Consider the following 23,314-nt stretch of genomic DNA (forward strand, 5'->3'; position numbering starts at 1 on the left):
GTAGAGTGTCCGGACACCACCGAGGATGGGGGCCTAAGCTGCAATCGCCTAGATACCCAAGTAAGTAATCTTGACACCGGACACCTTGTTTTGAGTTTGTCATAGTTGTTTATTCTGAAAATCCTCCGTGGCCAGGAATGGCTCAGCAAGGCGGACAGAATCAGGTGTCCATCGCCACTTCCCGAAGGTTCGCCTGGTCCCACCATGGCCAAGATGCTTGACCGGGTACTCAGCAGGATGCCCTCGGGGAAAGACAAGGGGAAGAAGGAAGAAATCAAACCCCACACGCTACGCATCCAAACCGGGGGAATTGTTATCTCCCCTAAGGAGGATAGTCGGGAAAGGGAGGCTAAGGCCTCCTCCCTGCGCGGGAAGAAGAGGGCTGCCTCCGAAGACTTGGAGGCAGAGATGCCCCAACCAGGGAAAAAGACATCCCTAGGGGGCCTTGTCCCGACGGGCACCCTCACCGCATCATGCCCTCCAACGGGCCAGCCCTCAACCGAGTTGTAAGTCAATTCACAATCCAAGGGTACTAAGTTTATCCTAGATCAATAACCAGGATTCAACTTTTTGCAGTCCGGCCAGCGGCTCTTCTCAACAGGGTTCGTCTTCGGGGGACCTTTCTCCGGAGATGATGGAGAGCGAGACCCCACCCGCCTCTCTGACTCATGAAGCGGGCGACACCGAGGTGTCGTTACGGAGGAGTCCGGATCTGCTGAAGCCGGAAGCCAATACGTCAGCCGCCCTGAGTCCAGAGCATTTCGCTCACACGGGGGGCGATGGGAAGGGCCCGACGCAGTTCAATGTCCGGCCGAACGCACTGACGGGCTTACTGGAGCGAGCTGCGCTCTCGGGGGAGCACCGCTCGTTAATGAGCGCGGTGCTCAAGAAGATTTCATCCGCTACAAGCGGCTTGAATGAAGCATTCACAAGCCTGCTCAGAGGCTTTGAGGTACGTAATGAAGAGTACACTATTTCTTTGGCTGTGAGGCACGTGCTAGGTGTGCTCCATATAGATAGTAGCCCCTGAGACTCTGGTTGTCCGCCCTAGGAGGCAAACGGGGGATCATAAACCAATGAATGTTCTGTAAATATGTGCAGATACCTGTGGGTCCGGACGCCGGCCAGTCCGTTGAAGTTGCCGAACTAACAAGGCAAATTGGATCAATTAATGCCGATATCATGCTGGTGAATGAGCGGCTGGACAAATCACAAGGTATGTGTCATGCATTCCCTTGTATAGGAAAATATGAAGGTGGCATGATATTGATGTAATATGTTTGGACTGCAGATGGTGCTGCTGCTGTGGAGGCCCTGAGGGCGGAACTTGCTCAAGCCAGGGAACAAGCTTGGCTGAGCAATGCGGATGCCCTAAAGGCGGCCGAGGAATTGAGGGCCGAACAGGCTGCTCATCGCCGAAGCGAGGAGAAGATAGCCGAAATGGCTGTTGAGTTAAAATATGCCGCTGACCGGTATGAGCTCCTTAAAAAGGAGCATGAGGGTAGTTCGGCCGACCTAAACAAGGCACTTAATGCCACCAAGGAAATATGGACCGAGCTCAGGGGTGCGTGGGAGGAGCTTCAACAGGCCGGTAAAATCATGGCTAGGAGCTCCTATTTGCTGCGGACGAAGTTTTTCGATCCGAGGTACGCTCCCCTGGATGGACGCTAGAGTCCGGCGGACGCATATGCGGATCTAGCAAAGAGTACAGCTGACGCTGCTGAGTTCTTCAAAGATCAAGGTGATAAGGAAGTGGAGAAGCTTTTCTGGTCGCAATTCCACGCTCCCACTCACCCGCTGCCGTTAAGTGACAAGATGGCTGCTATAGTGGAGCTCCACCGGCTGTCCGGGCTTGCAATGCGATCTGTAATAGACCATCTTTGGCCAAAGGGACCTAAGCCGGACAGTTACTTTGGCTTGGTGCAACAATTCCTTGGAGCCGTGCCCCGGATCGATGCCATGAGAAGGTCGGCGTGCATAGAAGGTGCACGGATGGCTCTTGCCCGCGTTAAAGCCTATTGGACGGACATGGTTGCCACCATTATAGCGACCCAGGATCTGGCGGGGGGCCAATATCCGGCCGAGCACTACTTGGCGCAGGTCACAGAAGGTGCCCGCCTAATAGAGGCACAGTGCTCGAAGAATGTCTTCTTTGAATGATGAACAAAATTATTGTAAAAACAATGTTCATTTTGGTTATGGGGCTAGATTTATACTATTTACCTGAGAATATGATTATTTTCCCTGTGCGGCCGTTTATATATATATGTATATATAAATATGTAATCCGAAAGTTAGCAATCGTTGGCTTCAGCCCCCACGCATACAATGTGGGGTGTTCGCGAAAAATATGCTTAATCACTCTTGATCCAACGTCTTGGTCCATTAAGGAGGTGATCGCACGACGAACTAGGCAACCGGACTATATAGCTGTAACACTTTCTCTTAGCCACGGGATTATAACGTGGGGCTACTATGTAGCCCCTGGTACCTTCGCGTGCATCCGAATACGGGCGCGTATGTACCTGGCCGAGAAATGGCCCTTCGTTAATGCGGAGGAATCCTAAAGATTTCGGTGAGTCGTCGAGTGTTTGATCAGTCTCTCGCTGTATCATGACAGTCTGTTTTTGGCTTTCTCTACTGAGGTGCTCATCCGGAATAACCAGGGCACAATCGCAGTAGTTCTCCTTTGGCCACCCTAGCCGATAATAACAGAATGTAAGGCGGCAAACCCAAGAGCCGGGCTAACCTAACATTTGACCAAAGACATGATTCAGAGCTGATGCATATAAGGCCAAACTCGTGACGCCGAACACCCCCGAAGGTATTCAGACTTTATAACAGGTGATGGGCTCTAGAATGCCCATTCATTATAAACCCTGTGTTTCCAGGTACGTGCGTTGATCTGTCGTGGCGAAATGCCAAAAACGGCAGTATCCTATGTGGGTATAGAACCCATGGGATGGTTAAACAACAAGAGGCAATAAAAAGGTTTACACATGGGCTTAATCTACAAAGAAACCTATTGAATGGGGCCCTGCTACACATCTGCGCCTTTGTCTCCGTTGTGCCGTATCCTGGAAGGGTATCTCATGAACATTGTCTGTGAAAAAAGAAAACTCATAGGGGAGTACAACGTGAGTATGCGATGGATAGTAAAAGTGTAAGATGTTGGCCTGCGCATAAGGTTGAGCCAAGTGTGGGACTGCAATTATAGCCCCTGGTGTCCGCTATGGGATTACATATACGGTGCCCTGTTTCAATATGGGCTGCCGAACTCGTCTAACCGTGTCTGTGGTCTTAACGACCAGTCATGTTTTTTTATGTTAGAGGCCGCTTATAGTCCGGCCGCTAGGGCCGTCGCGTGTTCCTCTGCGTGCGAAAAGCGCTCTGTTATTCCGCTAATGGTGATGATGCCACGTGGACCGGACATCTTGAATGTAAGGTAGCCATAGTGCGGCAATGCGTTGAAGCGGGCGAAGGCCGTTCTTCCAAGCAATGCATGATAGTCGCTTTGGAAGGGTGCGATGATGGAGAGTAGTTCTTTGCTTCTGGAGTTGCCTGGAGAGCCGAATGTTACCTCCAGTATGACGGAGCCCCTGCTGTAGGCTTCGACGCCTGGTATCACCCCTTAAAAGGTGGTGTTGCTTTGTCTGATTCTGGATGGGTTTATCCCCATCCCGCGAACAGTGTCCTCATATATTAAATTGAGACTACTGCCGCTGTCCATGAGGACCCGGGTGAGACGGTATCCGTCGATTATTGGGTCGAGCATCAAGGCCTCTGATCCGCCGCGTTGAATACTAGTCCGGCCGTCCAAGTGATCGAAAGTGATCGGATAAGACATCCAGTGGTTGGGTGTGGGTATGATGGGCTCTATATCGTGCATGTCTCTGTTTTAACATCTGGCAAGAATTTTTTATGTCCCGCAGTGTTCGGCCGGCGAGGTTCATCCTCATCCTCACTTGGTGTTTCCCTTCCCTTGTGTTCGACATTCAATTTGCCGGCCTGCTTGAAGACCCAACACTCTCTGTGCGTGTGGTTTGCAGGCTTGTCAGGGGTGCCATGGATTTGGCACAATCTGTTTAGGACTCTATTCAGTCCGGACGGTCCCTCTTTACTGCCTTTAGATGGCTTGTTTTGCTGATTAGTTCGAGAGCCCCTGAATCCGGCATTAACCGTTGTGTTATCCGGGCTCTCTTCCTTGTTTTGGCGTTTATTTTTATTACGCCGTGGCTTCCCGTTGCCATCCCTTATTTCGGATGTGCTAGGGTCACTGTTGCCTTTACGGGCTAGCTAGCTATCTTCTCCCGCGCAAAAGCAGGTCATAAGGCTTGTTAGGGCTGCCATTGTCCTTGGCTTTTCTTGGCCGAGGTGTCTGGCGAGCCACTCGTCATGGATGCTGTGTTTGAATGCCGCTAAGGCTTCGGCATCCGGACAATCAACAATTTGATTCTTCTTAGTGAGGAATCTATTCCAAAGCTTGCAGGCGGACTCTTTAGGTTGTTGGACTATGTGACTTAAATCGTCAGCATCCGGAGGCTGGACATAAGTCCCTTGAAAATTGGTCCTGAAAGCGTCCTCGAGTTCCTCCCAGCTCCCAATTGAATTTTAGGGGAGGCTTTTCAACCAGTGCCGTGCTGGTCCCTTCAGTTTGAGGGGGAGGTATTTGATGGCATGGAGGTCATCCCCACGAGCGATATGTATGTGCAGGATAAAGTCCTCGATCCAGACCCCTTGGTCTGTCGTTCCGTCGTATGCCTCTATGTTCATAGGTTTAAAGCCCTGTGGGAATTCATGGTCCAGTACTTCATTAGTAAAGCATAGGGGGTGAGCGGCCCCTCTGTATTTGGACATACTGTGGCATGCCGTCGGCTATTGTTGTGTTCGGTGTTTATTTCGAACTGGTATTTGGTTGGTGTGATCGTTTTGGTGACCATAGTCCCTCGTCGGGGTGTGTCCTTTAGATCCATAGATGGATCTAGCTGCGCCGGCCTTCTCCTCCAGGTGATCACGTAGATCACGCGCGGCTTCGGTGGCCGGTCTGTTGCGGTTGTGGAGCGGTAAGTTGGGCCTCCTGGTCGTATTAGTCTTTGGTGGAACGGCCTCGTCATCGAATTCCGGCAGTAGCTTGCGTTTTGGATAGCTCTTTGTATGGTGGTCGTCGCCATATCTTTCTTCAGTGTCAAGCACTTTGTTCCATCTGTGATTGAGCGTTTCCTGTGCGGCTTTAAGCCGTTGCTTCTACTTCTCCAGACTTCTCACTGTGGCCATACTCGTTCCACGCATTCTTCCGGAATGATGAATGCGTCATCATCCGGACTGTCTTCTTGTCCTGGGCCGGTTTGATGAACTCGTCCCTCTGGATCATTGTCTTCGGGCATCTGCTCCGAACTGTGTTCGGCGTGACCTGGTTCGTCCTGCTCCATTGCTGGTTCCGTATGGTCGTTGTTGCTGTCGGGGTTGGCCGGAGTATCAATACTTCTGGCGCTCTTGCTAGTATTTTTTACTGTTGCTATACTTGGAACAGCATCTGCGTCGTCGCTTTGGCTTTTGCCCGGGGGTTTTATCTTCCAGATTGTCGCCGTCGTCCTCCTTGGGCGTATCCACCATGTATATGTCGTGTGACGAGGCGGAAGTCTGGCGCCCCATAGGTTCTAAATCTTCTCCCGCATCCTCTTCCATACTGTCTATGGCTTCGGAGTCGAAGTCAAGCATGTCAGTTAAATCATCAACCGTGGCTATGAAGTGGGTGGCGGGTGGGCAACGAATCTTGTCGTCGCCTGCTTCCCACTCGAGCCAGACATAGTTCGGCCGAAAGCCTCCTGTCAAAGAGAGAGACTTTAATGAGTTCAGCATGTCGCAAAAGGGCGAGTGCTGAAAGGTGTCCGCAGCGATGAACTCCATTACCGGAGCCCAACCAGGTTCGGCGGGCTCGGGAGCGCGCGGACTGGATCCTACAACCAGATATGCATCCGGGGATCCGGAGTCACAGACATCCTCAGAAGCGGGGCCCGTGTTCGGCTCCACCACCGATGAGGGTACGGCCTGCGGGGCGGGGTCCATCCCTCCATCCCTAGGCAACGCAGCCTGCTCCGGATTTGAGTCCGGGGCTACTGTAGGGATGATATCCCAAGCGTTGTCCGACAGTAGGTCCAGGCCATGCTCGCCGTGACTGTCCGGTGCTCCTGGCGCGGGCCCGAATCTGTTGGAGATCAAGTCTCCGTGGATATCCGCCATGTAGTTCAGGTTTCCGAACCTGATTTGGTGGCCAGGGGCTTAGCTGTCGATCTGCGCCAGATGGCCAAGCGAATTGGCCCGCAGTGCGAAGCCGCCGAACACGAAGATCTGTCCAGGGAGGAAAGTCTCACCCTGGACCGTGTCGTTGATGATGATTGAGGGAGCCATCGAGCCTTGCGGCGATGTCACAGAGGAACTCTCAATGAAAGCACCAATGTCGGTGTCAAAACCGGCGGATCTCGGGTAGGGGGTCCCGATCTGTGCGTCAAGGCTGATGGTAACAGGAAGCAAGGGACACAGATGTTTACCCAGGTTCGGGCCCTCTCGATGGAGGTAAAACCCTACTTCCTGCTTGATTAATATTGAAGATATGGGCAGTACAAGAGTAGATCTACCACGAGATCATTGAGGCTAAACCCTAAGAGCTAGCCTATGATGGTATGATTGTAATTGTGATCAACCTTCTAAGGACCAACCTCTCTGGTTTATATAGACACCGGAGAGGGCTAGGGTTTACATGGAATCGGTTACAAGGAAGGAAATATAATATCCGGATCACCAAGCTTGCCTTCCACGCAAAGGAGAGTTCCATCCGGACACGGGCCGAAGTCTTGAGTCTTGTATCTTCACGCTTCAATAGTCCGGACATTGTACACAGCCCGGCTGTCCGGATACCCCCTAATCCAGGACTCCCTCACTTGCGCCGGAGACCTTTCCTGGTCCCCACGGCCTTTTTCTTGGCCTTCTTCCCCATCACCTCATAGGGCGCCGGAAACAGCATCTTCGTTAAGATGGGCGATGCTAGATCTTCGGGTAACGGAGCCGGACAGTCAATCCGCTCCGCTAACGCTACCCAGTCCTGTTAAATCGACATGGAAGCTTAGATTTCTCCCACGAACATGTCGGGGAAAGGCCCATCTTGGAAAATATAAAAACTTACCAAATTAGTGGGGCGTTTTGCGCCAAGTCCACGATCCTCGGTTGTGGGCGGAGGAACCTCGGAGGCCTTGAACAGCACCTTCTAGACATCTTGGTGCGTCGTATCAAAGGGCTCTCGCAGCGTCTGGTGTTCGGCTGGGTCAAACTCCCACATATTGAAAGTCCATCTTTAACACGGAAGGATCCAATGGAAGAGCATGACCTGGACCACGTTGACAAGCTTGATTTTCTTGCTTATCATATTTTTGATACATGTCTGTAGTCCGGCCAGCTCCGCCGATGCACCCCAGGCTAAGCCCTTCTCTTTCCAGGAAGTGAGCCGCATGGGGATGCCGGATTGAAATTCGGGGGCCTTCGCCCAGTTGGCGTCGCGCAGCTCGGTGATATAGAACCACCCCGATTGCCACCCCTTCACGGTCTCCACATAGGAGCCTTCAAGCCATGTGATGTGGGGCTTCTTGCCCACCATGGAGCCTCTGCACTCCGCTTGCTGGCCGACCACAACCTTCGGCTTCATGTTGAAGGTCTTCCGCCACAGGCCGAAGTGGGGCTTGATGCGGAGGAAGGCCTCGCACACGACGATGAACGCCGAGATGTTGAGGATGAAATTGGGGGCCAGATCATGGAAGTCTAGTCCATAGTAGAACATGAGCCCGCGGACAAATGGGTGGAGGGGGAATCCCAGTCTGCGGACGAAGTGGGCAAGGAATACAACCCTATCATGGGACTCTGGAGTAGGGACGATCTGCCCTACATCTGGGAGCCGGTGCGCAATGTTTGCGGCCAGGTATCTAGCTTCCTGGAGCTTCATAACGTCCTCCTCCATGACGGAGGAGACCATCCACTTGCCTCCCGCTCTGTACATGTTTGGAATGGCTTTACGAAGAAGGTGAGAACTTGGGCGCTGGAGCTCAAGCATGCGAGAATGGATGGGCAGGGGAAGAGGAAGGCGTGGGTGAAAAAGAGGAATCCTTATCCCTTTATAAAGGCGGTAGAAACCGTGCGCCTCCCCACTTGCCCCGTAAAATCGCTTATTCCCCAAGCGCCGCGATTGATGGCGTGGTTGGGTTACCCACACCCGTATTGATGAGAATCCCGTGATAAGAGGACACAATCTCTGCTTCGACAAGACGTGCCGTGGAAACCGCCTCGCAATATGTGCAATAGCTGGTTGAGAAAAATGGTTTGAATAATGACCAGGCCATGGCGTGATGTCACGCTATGAAAAGTTGTCAGCAGATTAGATTTGTGGAATATTGTGATCTCTACGGTGGTATGTGGAATTTGTTTTGCAGAGCCGGACACGATCCTTGTGTTCAAAATCTTCTATGGAGTATTCGGAGAAGGAACCCGCCTCGCAATGCCGAAGACAATCTGCATGCCCGACTCATCGTCATTGAAGCCTGGTTCAGGGGCTACTGAGGGAGTCCTAGATTAGGGGGTCCTCAGATAGCCAGACTATATACTTTGGCCGGACCGTTGGACTATGAAGATACAAGATTTAAGACTTCGTCCCGTGTCCGGGTGGGACTCTCCTTTGCGTGGAAGGCAAGCTTGGCAATTCAGATATGTAGATCTCCTTCTCTGTAACTGACTCTGTGTAACTCTAGCCCCCTCCGGTGTCTATATAAATCGGAGGGTTTAGTCCGTAGGACAAGAACAATCATAATCATAGGCTAGCTTCTAGGATTTAGCCTCTACGACCTCGTGGTAGATCAACTCTTGTAATACTCATATCATCAAGATCAATCAAGTAGGAAGTAGGGTATTACCTCCATCAAGAGGGCCCGAACCTGGGTAAACATCGTGTCCCCCACCTCCTGTTACCATTAGCCTTAGACGCACAGTTCGGGACCCCCTACCTGAGATCCTCCGGTTTTGACACCGACACCAGCCAGTTCTTGCTACAGAGAGATCGTCATCAAGTTGCTGCAATCTACAAAGGTAATATGAATACCTAATTCCCCTTTGTAGATGCAAATAATCCACATGTTGTTGCTGGATCACCTAATGAGCATAATGTATCGTCTAGCCCTAGTTTTATCAATCATGCATCTAATTATGCGCAAGGGCCGATGCAAAACAATCTTCATGCTTCAAATCCTTATGATTTTAGAAACGTACAACATATGTTTCCAAACTCTCATGCATCGGCAACCCCACAAATCCATATGCCGATGAACAACATGATCGGTTTGGTTAATCAATTTGAAACACCTCATGTTAAAATTTCCAATAGCATACAAGAAAGTGTTTCACCTTTTTATTCATCGGCAACTAATTTGCAATATGTGAATCCAACCTTTCCGATGGATGGGAGAATTGGCCATGCTACTACTAGCTATTCGGCCAGTTACTCTCAACCATCATATGCTACACCTCATGTTAGAAATTTTTCAGCACCGTATGCAACTATAGATGTTCATAATTCGGCCCCGCATCTTTATGGTCATAGATAAGTGAAAATTTAACAAGAACACATGTGCCGTCATCAAATATTGTAGCATATAATGCATATTCTACACAATTCAAGAATTTCGGCAACACTCATGAATCATTGCCAAAAGAATCTGAAAGTATTGTGGAGCAATCCCTTCAAGAAGCAGTTGTGGCTGCATTAAAAAAGAGGTTGGAACAAAACAAGAGAATTAGTGCTCTTTGCCTTGAACAATATGAAAATGGGTTGTTTACTGATTATGCTGCAATAAAGGCTAGAGTTTTGCAGGAAGATGAAACTTCATCAATTGATAGTATTGGTGAGAGAGCATATGGTTATACAACAGTGCATACACCTCCACCTAGTACCTCAGCATATTATACACCCCCTACACAATTGCAAAATTTCAGCAACACTAACACTTCATTGCCGAAAGATCCTAAAAGCATTGGGGGGCAAACTGATCTAGAGTGGGCTGAAATTGAGAGGGGACTTAAAGCTTTGCGCGATAGAGTGCAAGTACTTCGCCAAGAGAGAATTGATAGGGAATTGGCTCAAAGAAAAGAATCCTTTCCAATTGATATAACTGATGTAAAGAAAGATGATTCAGAACATGAAAGTGCTTCGGTTGAAAAAGCCAAATCAAGAAGTATATATTCTGAACCCATCAAATCCAAAGAGGCAAGCATCACTGAGAATGGGCACGACAAGCATAGGAAAACAATGGTGCTTGATTTTTCTGAAGTTAATGGAACCTACTTCCTGCCCTATGAGTTCCGTGCCGTAGAAATTGACAAGCTTCAAGGACAAGAACAAGTAGCTGAACAAAGTACTACCGACAAAAATCGTCAGTGTAATGATGCACGGAATCAAGAAAAAGATGATGAAGAGGCGTTGGAGAGCCATCTAAAGGCGGATCAAGATATTGTTCAAGTCACACCACCATCACGCTCTCCCAACATATTTGAAGAGGTATGTTTAGCAAGTAATTTACCTATTTTCAGATTTGGTCAAAACTTTATTGTTGATGCATCTATTAGAAAAATCCTCTTAAATAATGTTGAAAGACCAATGAAGAAGGGTAATTTACTTGTTAGCAATAAAATCATTATAGAATATACCAGTCAACCCATTGCGCCATTTATAAAGACCGATAATGACTTATTGTTGCAGCCAAAGCTTTCCCCGTTGCTTTATTTAAAGTTCGTATATACATGGGTAGCTTTGCTTGTTTCATACTTGGCTTACTCTTGGTCTCAGTTGAGGCATGCATGTTCTAACTATTTTTGTTTCATAAACTTAAAGCCAAGGTTAGATTCTTTTTAGAAAACCGATGCTAATATAATATCTTATCCAATGACATCGGCAAGAGAATGCAAAATAAAATTCATAGCCGAATGGGGTGATACAAAATGTGAACCATTCATTTGCTTAACTCCAAAGCCGTTCTCACAGCAAGATCAGCTAGAAAATAAAAAGTTTACCTTCAGTTCAAGCATGTGTGATCAAATATTCATTTGTTGCTGAAAAATAATTACATAAGAATTTTTTATCACCATGTCAAGCCATCAATTCAAGGACGAATGTTTGTAGGTTGCATCATTCGTTCAAACATAATTTTGAGGATTGTAACATGTTTCGTCAAATAGTTAAATCGGCCATTGATAAAGGACGATTGAGAATTGTTGAAACACGAAAGGATGACCAGTCTATTCCGATTGGTCTTGATGGCAAAAAGTTTTTGCATCGGCTACTTCAAGCCGATCCATCTAAAAAGAAGGTAAAAACTGCAGGTGATGGGATTAAGCTTTCAAGTAAAGAAGTTGTTGAAGAGCACAATGAACATGAACTTGAGGGTGAGAATTCCATTGAAGCTACAATGAAGACGCTAAGGACTGGGGGGCAACAAGGAAATCCAATGATCGATGAAAGCAAACCAAAAGAAAACAAAGGCCAAAATAAGCGCAAGTGTAAGAGATCAAAAATCACCTTCGCTAAACTATTGGATAAATATCAAAAGAAGAGTGAAGAAAAGAATTCTTATCGGCCAAATCAGACGAAGAAATCAAGATCACCCCAAAGCGAAAATGTGAGGATCGGTATTGGCAAAGTGGGAATTTTAATGCAACATATTCATATCCTTATTTTCGGTCGCCAATGCCAATGTCGTGGATTGATGACCCACAAGTGTAGGGGATCTATCGTAGTCCTTTTAATAAGTAAGAGTGTCGAACCCAACGAGGAGCAGAAGGAAATGACAAGCGGTTTTCAGTATGGTATTCTCTGCAAGCACTGAAATTATCGGTAACAGGTAGTTTTGTGATAAGGTAATTCGTAACGGGTAACAAGTAATGAAAGTAAATAAGTTGCAGCAAGGTGGCCCAATCCTTTTTGTAGCAAAGGACAAGCCTGGACAAATTCTTATATGAAGGAAAACACTCCCGAGGACACATGGGAATTATTGCCAAGCTAGTTTTCATCACGCTCATATGATTCACGTTCGTTACTTTCATAATTTGATATGTGGGTGGACCGGTGCTTGGGTACTTCCATTTCTTGGATAAGCATCCCACTTATGATTAACCCCTATTTCAAGCATTCCGCAACTACAAAAGAAGTATTAAGGTAAACCTAACCATAGCATGAAACATGTGGATCCAAATGAGCCCCTTACGAAGCAACGCATAAACTAGGGTTTAAGCTCTGTCACTCTAGCAACCCATCATATACTTATTACTTCCCAATGCCTTCCTCTAGGCCCAAACAATGGTGAAGTGTCATGTAGTCGACGTTCACATAACACCACTAGAGGAGAGACAACATACATCTCATCAAAATATCGAACGAATACCAAATTCACATGACTACTTATAGCAAGACTTCTCGCATGTCCTCTGGAACAAATGTAACTACTCACAAATCATATTCATGTTCATAATCAGAGGGGTATTAATATGCATTAAGGATCTGAACATATGTTCTTCCACCGAATAAACCAACTAGCATCAACTACAAGGAGTAATCAACACTACTAGCAACCTACAGGTACCAATCTGAGGTTTTGGTACAAAGATTGGATTAAGAGATGAAATAGGGTTTGAGAGGAGAAGGTGCTGGTGAATATGTTGATGGAGATTGACCCCCTCCCGATGAGAGGATTGTTGGTGATGATTTCCCCCTCCCAGAGGGATGTTTCCCTGGCAGAACAGCTCTACCGGAGCCCTAGATTGGTTCCGCCAAGGTTCCGCCTCGTGGCGGCGGAGTTTCGTCCCGAAAGCTTGCTTATGTTTTTTCTAGGGTAAAAGACTTCATATAGCAGAAGATGGCCAACGGAAGGCTGCCAGGGGGCCCACGTGGCAGGGGGCGCACCCAGGGGACAGGGTGCGCCCCCCACCCTCGTTGACAGTGGGTGGCCCCCTTTGGAACTTATTCCGCTCAATATTTTTTATTAATTCCAAAAATGACTTTCGTGGAGTTTCAGGACTTTTGGAGTTGTGCAGAATAGGTCTCTAATATTTGCTCCTTTTCCAGCCAAGAATCCCAGCTGCCGGCATTCTCCCTCTTCATGTAAACCTTGTAAAATAAGAGAGAATAGGCATAAGTATTGTGACATAACGTGTAATAACAACCCATAATGCAATAAATATCAATATAAAAGCATGATGCAAATGGACGTATCAACTCCCCAAGCTTAGACCTCGCTTGTCCTCAAGCGGAAGCCGGAATCGAAAAATATGTCCACATGTTTAGAGATAGAGGTGTCGATAAAATAAAATACGGACATGAGGGCATCATGATCATTCTTATAACAACAACATATATATATTTTGTCATATGATTTCTTATAATAAAGTAACAATCTATTCACAATGTCAAGTATGGATCAGAAACTTCATTGAAAACTAACAAACTGTAATCTCGGTCATTGAAGCAATTGCAATTTATCATAACATCGGAAAGAGTCAATATAAGAGCTTTTCAGCAAGTCCACATATTCAACTATCATTTAGACTTTCACAATTGCTAACACTCACGCAATACTTATGGGTATGAAATTTTAATCGGACCCAGAGAAAGATAGGGGCTTATAGTGTTGCCTCCCAACCTATTACCTCATGGGTAATGTAAACAATAATAGTTCATGCAATTGGATCTTTCCAACACAAGGTGCTTGCCAGAGGATAAAATGTAAAAAGGAAAGGTGAAGATAACCATGACTCTTGCATAAAGTATAAGACAAAAGTTAAAGATAGGCCCTTCGCAGAGGGAAGCAGAGGTTGTCATGTGCTTTTATGGTTGGATGCACGAAATCTTAATGCAAAAGAACATCACTTTATATTGCCACTTGTGATACAGACCTTTATTATACAGTTCGTCGCTTTTATTTCTTCCATATCACAAGATCATATAAAGCTTATTTTCTCCACACTAATAAGTCATACATATTTAGAGAGCAATTTTTATTGCATGCAACATGACAACTTATTTGAAGGATCTTACTCAATCTATAGGTAGATATGGTGGACTCTCATGGCAAAACTGGGTTTAAGGATATTTGGAAGCACAAGTAGTATCTCTACTTAATGCAAGGAATTTGGCTAGCATGAGGGGGAAAGGCAAGCTCAACATGTTGGATGATCCATGACAATATACTTTATTTCGGATATAAGAAAACATAACCCATTACGTTGTCTTCCTTGTCCAACATCAACTCTTTAGCATGTAATATTTTAGTGAGTGCTCACAATCATAAAATATGTCCAAGATAGTATATTTATATGTGAAAACCTCTCTTTCTTTATTACTTCCTATTAATTGCAACAATGACCAAAACTATGTTTGTCAACTCTCAACAACTTTTATTCATCATACTCTTTATATGTGAAGTCATTACTCTCCATACGATCAATACGATCTATTTATTTATTTTTATTCTTTCAAGATCATAGCAAGATAGCAAAGCCCTTGACTCAACACTAATCTTTATTATATAGCTCATGGACTCGATTACAGAGAGGGATCATAAAGCAAAGCTCAAAACTAAATCATACCAAAACTTTATTCTACTAGATCAAGATATTACTAAAATGATCGAACTAAGAAAAACGGTAAAGATAGGAGTGTGATGGTGATACAATATCGGGGCACCTCCCCCAAGCTTGGCAGTTGACAAGGGGAGTGTCCATACCCATGTTTTTATGTCTCCTTCTTCGGAGGGGATGACGATGGAGTTGTTGATGATGTAGGCTTCTTCCGTAATTTGCACTTGAGGATGGAATTTTGCTCCCTTAGATCATCGATCTCCTACTCAAGGCTTAATATCCTTTTGCATAACTCCTGTTTGTTCTCTTGCAAGAGACGAAAAGGGATAAACTCGACCTTAGGTTTCTTTGCTCTATTAGGGAGGCTTGACTTTTTAAACTCCATGTGCATGTCCCCAGGTTGAGGTAGTGGGACTTCATCTTCTTCCGAGCTCGTCTCCTCCTTTCCCTTAGGTTCTTAGTCTTCTTCTTCCTTAGTGGACCAACCATAATGCTCCGAGTCCCCGTAGACCTTAGGGTCTACAAGGTAATCAGCCACATAGCTTTCTCCCTCCGAATCCTGGGACGACATATTGCTCTAATCTGCGGCAGAAACAACTCAAAACAAAAAAAGAGGATTTCGTCGTGGTACGGTGGTCAAAACCTTCGAGAGATTATATAATGAATTTTTACCGACCAAAAGAAGTATCGTGCAAGAAATGGAGTCTGGAGAGTACACGAGGTGCCCACGAGGCAGGGGGGCACGCCCAGGGGGTAGGGCACGCCCTCCACCCTCGTGGATTCCTTGTGTCCTTCCCGGACTACTTCTTATTTTCATATTTTCTTAAATATTCCAAAACAGAGAAAAACTGCTATTAGAATTGTTTTGGAGTCGGTTTACTTACCATACCACATACTATTCCTTTTCGGAGTCTGAAACGTTCTGGAAAGTGTCCCTTGTGTATTTCTCCAGGGTTACGGTTTCAATAACATTAGTTTCAATATTTATGGGATTACCTGAGATATAATGTTTGATTCTTTGACCGTTCACCACCTTCGGATTTGTGCCTTCGAAGTTGTTGATTTTTATGGCACCGGAACGATAGACCTCCTCGATAAAGTAAGGGCCTTCCCATTTAGAGAGAAGTTTTGCTGTAAAAAATCTTAAACGAGAGTTGTATATCAACACATAATCACCTACATTAGATTCACGCTTTTGTATCCTTTTGTCATGCCATCTTTTAACCTTTTCCTTAAACAGTTTGGCATTCTCATAGGCTTGACTTCTCCATTCATCGAGTGAGCTAATGTCAAATAACCTTTTCTCACCGGCAAGTTTGAAATCATAATTGAGGTCCTTAATGGCCCAATATGCCTTATGTTCTAGTTCAAGAGGTAAGTGACATGCTTTTCCATAAACCATTTTATATGGAGACATACCCATAGGATTTTTATACGCAGTTCTATAGGCCCATAATGCATCATCAAGTTTCTTGGACCAATTCTTTCTAGATCTATTAACAGTCTTTTGCAAAATTAATTTAAGCTCTCTATTACTCAATTCTACTTGACCACTAGACTATGGGTGATATGGAGATGCAATTCTATGATTAACATCATAGTTGGCAAGCATTTTACGAAAAGAACCATGAATAAAATGTGAGCCACCATCAGTCATTAAGTATCTAGGGACTCCAAACCTCGGAAAAATAACTTCTTTAAGCATCTTAATAGAGGTGTTATGATCAGCACTACTAGTCGGAATAGCTTCTACCCACTTAGTAATGTAATCAATAGCAACTAAAATATGTGTATACCCATTAGAGGAAGGAAACGGTCCCATATAATCAAAGCCCCAAACATCAAATGGTTCAATAACAAGAGAATAATTCATAGGAATTTCTTAACATCTACTAATATTACCAATTCTTTGACATTCATCACTAGACAAGACAAACTTACGGGCATCCTTGAAGAGAGTAGGCCAATAAAAACCGGATTGCAATACCTTATGCGCAGTTCTATCTCCAGCGTGGTGTCCTCCATCTGCCTCGGAGTGACACTTGCGTAGGATCTATTCCTATTCATGCTCAGGTACACAACGTCTAATAACACCATCTACTCCTTCTTTATAAAGGTGTGGGTCATCCCAGATGTAATGTCTTAAATCATAGAAGAACTTTTTCTTTTGCTGGTATGTGAAACTAGGTGGTATAAATTTAGCAACAATGTAATTAGCATAATCAGCATATCATGGAGCAGTATGAGAAGCATTTATGACAGCTAATTGTTCATCCGGAAAGCTATCATCAATAGGTAGTGGGTCATCAAGAACATTCTCTAACCTAGACAAGTTGTCGGCAACGGGGTTCTCAGCTCCCTTTCTATCAATAATATGCAAATCAAATTCTTGTAGTAGGAGAACCCATCTAATAAGTCTAGGTTTAGCATCTTTATTTTCCATAAGATATTTAATAGCAGCATGATCAGTGTGAACAGTTACTTTAGAGTCAACAATATAAGATCTCCACTTATCACAAGCAAATACAACTGCTAAGAATTCTTTTTCAGTAGTAGCATAATTTCTTTGGGCACCGTCTAGAGTTTTACTAGCATATTGAATAACATTTAGTTTCTTATCAGCTCTCTGCCCTAGAACAACACCTACAACATAATCACTAGCATCACACATAATTTCAAAGGGTAAATTCCAATCAGGTGGCTGAACAATAGGTGCAGAAATCAAAGCTTTCTTAAGTATTTGAAATGCTTCTACACAATCATCATCGAAGACAAAAGGAATATTTGTTTGTAATAGATTAGTCAGAGGCCTAGAGATTTTAGAGAAGTCCTTAATGAACCTCCTATAAAAACCGGGATGACCAAGGAAACTTCTTATACCTTTAATGTCCTTGGGACATGGCATCTTTTCAATAGCATCAACTTTAGCTTTATCAACTTCAATACCTCTTTCAGAAATTTTATGCCCCAAGACAATGACTTCATTAAACATAAAGTGGCACTTCTCCCAATTCAAAACAAGACTAGTATCTTCGCATCTCTGCAAAACTCGTTCAGGGTTGCTCAAGAAATCATCAAAAGAAGATCCATAAATGGAGAAATCATCCTTAAAAACCTCAACAATCTTTTCACAAAAGTTAGAGAATATAGGCATCATGCATCTTTGAAAGGTAGCAGGTGCATTACATAAACCAAAAGGCATACGTCTATAAGCAAAAGCACCGAAAGGGCAAGTAAAAGTGGTCTTTTCTTGATCCTCTGCTGACACAGGTATTTGAGAGAAACCAGAGTAACCATCTAGAAAGCAAAAATGTGTATGTTTGGATAATCTTTCTAGCATTTGATCAATAATAGGTAAAGGGTAATGATCCTTTTTAGTAGCTTTATTTAACTTACAGAAATCAATTACCATTCTATAACCTGTAACAATTCTTTGCAGGATTAATTCATCTTTATCATTAGGAACAACAGTAATACCTCCCTTCTTATGGACACAATGGACATGACTTACCCACTGACTATCAGCAACGGGATAAATTATACCTACCTCCAGGAGCTTTAGTATTTCTTTTCTTACCACTCCTTTCATCTTAGGATTTAACCGACGTTGGTGATCAATAACTGGTTTGGCGTCTTTCTCCAATTTTATTTTGTGTTGGCATAGAGTAGGACTAATGCCCTTAAGATCATCAAGAGTATATCCAATAGCAGCACTGTGCTTCTTCAGAGTTTTCAATAATCTCTCCTCTTCGTGCTCTGAAAGGTTAGCACTAATAATAACATGATATATCTTCTTTTCATCAAGATAAGCATATTTAAGAGTATCAGGTAATGGTTTAAGCTCAAACACAGGATCACCCTTGGGTGGTGGAGGATCCCCTAGGATTTCAACAGGCAATTTGTGTTTCAAGATAGGTCCCTGTTTAAAGAATACTTCATCTATCTCCCTTCTTTCATTCATAAACATATCATTTTCATGGTCTAGCAAATATTGTTCTAAAGGATCATTAGGAGGTACAGCAATAGAAGCAAGACCAATAATTTCATCCTTACTAGGCAATTCTTTATCATGGGGTTGTCTACGAAACTTAGCAAAATTAAACTCATGAGACATATCCCCCAAACCAATAGTAACAACATCCTTTTTGCAGTCTATCCTAGCATTAACAGTATTCAAGAAGGGTCTACCAAATATAATGGGACAAAAGTCATCTTGTGGGGAACCAAGAACAAGAAAATCAGCAGGGTATTTAACTTTACCACAGAAGACTTCAACATCTCTAACAATCCCAACTGGTGAAATAGTATCTCTATTGGCAAGCTTAATTGTAACATCTATTTCTTCTATCTCAGTAGGTGCAATATCATGCATAATTTCTTTGTATAAGGAATGAGGTATTGCACTAGCACTAGCACCCATATCACATAAGCCATGATAACAATGATCTCCTATTTTAACAAGAAATAACAGGCATGCCTACAAGAGGTCTATATTTATTCTTATTATTGGGTCCAGCAATTCTAGCAGCTTCATCACAGAAGTAAATAACATGCCCATCAATATTATCAGCCAAGAGATCTTTAAGCATAGCAATACTAGGTTCAACTTTAATTTTCTCAGGTGGTGTAGGTGTTTTAGTATCACTCTTACGAACCATAGTTGAAGCTTTAGCATGATCCTTTATCCTAACAGGGAAAGGTGGTTTCTCAACATAAGTAGTAGGAACAATAGGATTATTTTAAGTGATAGTCTTTTCTTCAACTTTAATAGGTGTAACTACTTTTACTTCAGTGGGAGGATTATATTTAAACCATTCTCCTTAGGGTGGTCAACACGAGTAGCAAATGATTCACAGAAAGAAGCTACTATCTCAGAGTCAAGTCCATATTTAGTGCTAAATTCACGAAAAACATCGGTATCCATGTAATATTTAACACAATCAAACTTAGGTGTCATACATGAATCCTTACCTTCGTCGAGATCCCAATCTTCAGAGTTGCGTTTAATTCTTTCCAATAAATCCCATCTGAATTCAATAGTCTTCATCATAAATGAACCAGTACAAGAAGTATCGAGCATGGAGCGATTGTTGAGAGAAAGCCGAGCATAATTTTTTTGAATAATCATTTCTCTTGAGAGCTCATGATTGGGGAATGAATATAACATTGACTTAAGCCTCCCCCAAGCTTGAGCGATGCTTTCTCCTTCGCGAGGCCAAAACTTATATATATAATTACGATCACGATGAACAAGATGCATAGGATAAAACTTCTGATGAAATTCCAATTTCAATCGTTTGTAGTTCCATGATCCCATATCATCACATAGCCTATACCATGTTAACGCCTCTCCCTTCAAAGATAAAGGGAAGACCTTCTTCTTGATAACATCATCAGGCATACCTGCAAGCTTAAATAATCCACAAACTTCATCCACATAGATTAGGTGTAAATCGGGATGCAATGTTCCATCTCCTGTAAAGGGATTAGCTAGCAGTTTTTCTATCATACCCGAAGGAATTTCAAAGTAATCATTTTCAATAGGTTCAGTGGGTTGAGGAGCAACTCTTTGCTCTACTGGTCGGGGTGAAGATACCCCGAACAAGCCCCTCAAAGGATTGTGTTCCATAGTAACAAGTGACAGTAAATTTCAGCACACTATATAAATTTTTCCTTACCAAGTTCCACTTACCAAAGGCGCTTCACTCCCCGACAACGACGCCAAAAAAGATTCTTGATGACCAACAAGTGTGGGGAATCTATCACAGTCCTTTCGGTAAGTAAGAGTGTCGAACCTAACGAGGAGCAGAAGGAAATGACAAAGCGGTTTTCAGTAAGGTATTCTCTGCAAGCACTGAAATTATCGGTAACAGATAGTTTTGTGATAAGGTAATTCATAACGGGTAACAAGTAATGAAAGTAAATAAGGTGCAGCAAGGTGTACCAATCCTTTTTGTAGAAAAGGACAAGCCTGGACAAATTCTTATATGAAGGAAAACGCTCCCGAGGACACATGGGAATTATTGTCAAGCTATTTTTGATCACGCTCATATGATTCGCGTTCGTTACTTTGATAATTTGATATGTGGGTGGACCAGTGCTTGGGTACTGCCCTTTCTTGGACAAGCATCCCACTTATGATTAACCCCTATTGCAAGCATCCTCAACTACAAAAGAAGCATTAAGGTAAACCTAACCATAGCATGAAACATGTGGATCCAAATCAGCCCCTTACGAAGCAACGCATATACTAGTGTTTAAGATTCTGTCACTCTAGCAACCCATCATCTATTTATTACTTCCCAATGCCTTCCTCTAGGCCCAAACAATGGTGAAGTTTCATGTATTCGACGTTCACATAACACCACTAGAGGAGAGACAACATACATCTCATCAAAATATCGAACGAATACCAAATTCGCATGACTACTTATAGCAAGACTTCTCCCAGGTCCTCAGGAACAAACTACTCACAAATAATATTCATGTTCATAATCAGAGGGGTATTAATATGCATTACGGATCTGAACATATGATCTTCCACCAAATAAACCAACTAGCATCAACTACAAGGAGTAATCAACATTACTTGCAACCTACAGGTACCAATCTAAGGTTTTGGTACAGAGATTGGATACAAGAGATGAACTAGGGTTTGAGAGGAGATGGTGCTGGTGAACATGTTGATGGAGATTGAGCCCCTCCTGATGAGAGGATCTTTGTGATGACGATGGTGATGATTTCTCCTTCCCGGAGGGATGTTTCCCCGGCAGAACAGCGGCGGGAGCCCTAGATTGGTTCCGCCAAGGTTCCACCTCGTGGCGGCGGAGTTTCGTCCCGAAAGCTTGCTTATGGTTTTTTCTAGGGTAAAAGACTTCATATAGCAAAAGATGGCCACCGGAAGGCTGCCAGGGGGCCCATGAGGCAGGGGGGGTGTGCCCAGGGGGGTAGGGCGTGCCCCCACCCTCGTGGACAGTGGGTGGCCCCCTCTGGAACTTCTTCGGCTCAATATTTTTTATTAATTCCAAAAATGAATTTAGTGGAGTTTCAGGACTTCTGGAGTTGTGCAGAATAGGTCTCTAGTATTTTCTCCTTTTCCAGCCTAGAATCCCAGTTGCCGGCATTCTCCCTCTTCATATAAACCATGTAAAATAAGAGAGAATAGGCATAAGTATCGTGACATAACGTGTAGTAACATCCCATAATGCAATAAGTATTGATATAAAAGCATGATGCAAAATGGACATATCATGGATGCCTCCCTATGCTCATGTAGATCCATATCCATCATGGGACATGTATGATACAAGGGCACATTCTCCATCTTATTTTAGACCATCTCATCAATATTATGCAGCTCCGAGAAGATCAACATTTGAACATTCACATGTTAAAGACCGTTTCAATCATAAGGAATCGGTCCGGAGCTCAAGGAAGAAGAAAGAGGTGGTCAAGCAAGTTTACCGTGTTAAAAGAGATGGTCGTAAGAGTGCAACTTCAGATTTGATCTCAAATGAAAAAGAGCCAATTAAATCGTTGACATTGGCTACTAAAGGCAATGAGACGAAGAAACCAATTATTGAGAGTCAAAGTGCCAAATCTGAAGACAAGAAGTTGAGAGTGCACAAGGTCAAAACTGAATCACAGCTGAGATGCCCACTCGGTTTATCGTATTGGCAAAAGAGGGAATTACAAAATCTTCGTGCACAAGAGCTGAGACAGAAGAACATGGCATGGGTTCCCAAGAGGATCAATCATAACAAAAAGGATGTGCATACTTCTATTGCAATAAGTACAATAAAAGTGAAGATATAGAAGAATGGAAGCAACAAACAATTAAGCCGAAGGTGTGCATCACAACATCAAAATCTTTGGTTAGTACATCATCCATTTTCTTCAACCATGCCATTGATGCCGTTGCCATGGAATTCATCCATAGGTATGACCAATACCCTCCATGGATTTATTTTGATCCATGGATGCAACATAATTTTCTATATCATGACAGGGTATTACCAAATCACTATACATTTGGTTAGTTACATTTTTGTTGCTAATACAAAGGGGCCGAAATATTTTATTGCTATTTCATTTGTTTATTTCGGCTATACATACTTTGGTGGGTGAATTCTACATGGACCTCATAGTAATGACCAAAACTTATCTATCACCCTAAGAATATATCTAAGAATGGCCGGTGTGGTATTCTAATATCGTCCTTAGTTTGAGTAGAGATTGAGATAAGTGCTTGCAAAGGAATTTTTCAAATTGATGCCATTGAAGATATTATGCATAGACCAATTCACCAAAATTGTAAAGTGAAACTATGTTTCGATTGGGTGTGCTTTGGCTTATTAGTTTTCAGAATTTACGTAAGGCCAAATCACGGTTGATTTTATTATTGAGCATCATATTGACATCATGCATAATATTGATTTCAGCTTGATCTCTCTAGTACCATGGAGATTATATATTGATGGTTAAATTTGTAGCAATAGCCAAGGTGTTGGTGTTGTTTATATATCTCCTTATGGTGCTATTTTGTGAAGCCTCATGCCGCTTAAAATATTTTTGCACAATGATCAAAGACGAATATGCATTGTCATTCGGAGGTTTGGCTTGCTATAGGTGCTATACATATTGAGGCTTTCGGTGA

Source organism: Triticum dicoccoides, chromosome 7B (genome assembly GCF_002162155.2).
Source record: "Triticum dicoccoides isolate Atlit2015 ecotype Zavitan chromosome 7B, WEW_v2.0, whole genome shotgun sequence".
Classification (NCBI taxonomy): Eukaryota; Viridiplantae; Streptophyta; class Magnoliopsida; order Poales; family Poaceae; genus Triticum; species Triticum dicoccoides.